Raw genomic sequence first — 2,486 nt, forward strand, 5'->3', positions numbered from 1 at the left:
CTCGATCAACTTGATATGATCAATCACAACTTGTGGTGTTTCATCCTTAGAGTGAAGGAATAAGACCCACGTATACTTGGAATAGTCATCAACTATCACAAGACAGTAACACTTCTTTGACATCGAAAGGACATTAACTGGTCCAAATAAATCCATGTGCAATAATTGCAGAACACCAGTTATGGAAGATGTGTCAGTGCTTATGTGACTTGCTTTCTTTGACTTTCCTTTCTGGCAAGCCTCACATAGTCCTTCTGGGGAGAATTCTGGCTGAGGCAGACCTCTGACCAATTCTCTTTTGATAAGAGAATTCATTGTTTTGAAATTGAGATGAGAAAGTCTCTTGTGCCATAGCCAACTCTCATCTGACGATGCCTTTGCATAGAAACAATTGACTTCAGAATTGCTTCCAGAGTTCATGTCAGCTACGAATAGATTTCCTTTCTGGATTCCCATCAAGGAGGGTTTTTCATTTTTCTTGTGCAGAATCTGACACTTTAGCTTGTCGAATAAACATTGTAGCCGTTGTCACAGAACTGACTAATGCTAAGCAGATTGTGTTCAAGTCCTTGCACAACATACACATTTTCAATGATAACATTTCCAGCTAGCAAACAGCCATATCCCTCCGTTAAACCTTTGCTGTTATCTCCAAAGGTAACCACTGGGCCAGCTTTCTCAACCACATTTGATAGCAGGGCTCTATCTCCGGTCATATGTCTTGACGATCCGCTGTCAAGAATCCACACTACCGGTTGTACCTGTTTAATGCCCTGCAATACAAATGGATTAGACCTTCTTCGGAACCCAAGCTTGGCTGGGTCCGGCATACTTGTAAAATTGGCCTTTATCAGGCAAAACAACATTCTTAATTTTAATGTTCTCAACTTTCTCAATGACTGGACATTTGACCTTGTGAACAGCCTTGACAAATTTCTGTTTAGGCTTAGGCACAAATGTCTCCTTTCTAGCTTTAGGAGGACTAGCAGTCTTAGACCTATCATGCTTCCTATTATTCACATGCTGACGAGGAGTAGTCTTATCATTAGAAACATGCTTACCATTAAAATAAGCATACATCAAATTAAAAGCACAAGACATACAATCAGGAACACCACATGCTTTATGAGAGGGATTAACAATAGGCAACTTATGCATGGTAGACATGGCATTTGTGTTATTCAACTCATGTGTGTCTGAGTTAGTCTCAGTTGCTTTCACAACTTTGACTGGAACCTTTGACACACTTGACTTGGAGACAGCTTTCTCATTACCATGATCTTCAGCACGGATTTCTTCTTGAATAATAAATGAGGTCTCATCAAATGGTTCAGCAATTGATTCTTTATAGAGGGGTTCATCAACACCCTTAAGCACATGTGGTACTTCCCTGCCTTTAGCACAGACATGAGGAGGGGAGTTTATGCCTAATTTTCCAATAGCAACATGGTAATCATAACCTATTCCAGATGTTTGATTAACAGCTTGCTTATTGTAAAACTCTTTGGACTTCGAACAAGATTTAAAGTAAGCTTTAACCTTAGCCTCAAGACCGGTGATCTTGTCTTTGAGAATAGTTTCGAGTTGTCTATAACAGTCAACTCTATTCTCTAGAAAAGATACTGTTCTTTTAATTTATCTTGATTAATGTGCACAAGTCTTAATTCATTGACCTCTTTCTCAAGGTCTTTGATTTATTGATTTAACAATTCATTATCACGACGAGCACAATCTAAGGAACCTCCTAGATGATAAACTAATTCAGCATCAGTAAATTTTACCTCTTTTCTTGACGATGAGGTGTTTGCATCACTAGCCATGAGAGCAAGATTCCCAACTTCTTCATCTTTACTATCAGTATCATCCCAGCTTCTTCCCTTTTCCAGGTAAGCCCTTTCAGATTTACTCTTCTAATTAGAATCGTAAGAGTTCTTCCTAACTTGTTTTGGCTTCCTGCATTCTGTGGCAAAGTGTCCCAACTCATTGCAGTTGATGCATCGAATGGTGCTTCGATCAACCATCCCTGTTTTGTACCCACCACTGCTGGTGTTAGAGGATGAAGATCCACCTTTCTGGAATCTGTTGTAGTTGGACTTGTACTTGAACTTGGGATTCCTTTTGAATCTTACATTTGAGAATCTCTTGATAATCATGGCCATTGACTCATCCTCCAATTGCTCCAGTTCTTCCAAGGAATAAAAATCATCTCCTGATTGATTTGTAGTAGGAGGATCAAATTCTGCTACTATCACATTTTCTTCAACCTTGGAAGACTGTACCATTCTTTCTGACTGTTGAGATTGTTGTTGATATTGTGGTTGTTGTTGTTGTTCATCAGCTACTAGAGCAGTAGACGTGCTGACCACTCTTCCTTTCCCATAAACTTCCTTCTGCTGAATCTGCTCCAACTCATAAGTCTTTAATACACCATAGAGCCTTTCCAAAGAAATCTCACTCAGATCTCTTGCTTCTCTTATGGCAGTGAT

This window comes from Apium graveolens, chromosome 11 (assembly GCF_009905375.1).
Source record: "Apium graveolens cultivar Ventura chromosome 11, ASM990537v1, whole genome shotgun sequence".
Taxonomy (NCBI): Eukaryota; Viridiplantae; Streptophyta; class Magnoliopsida; order Apiales; family Apiaceae; genus Apium; species Apium graveolens.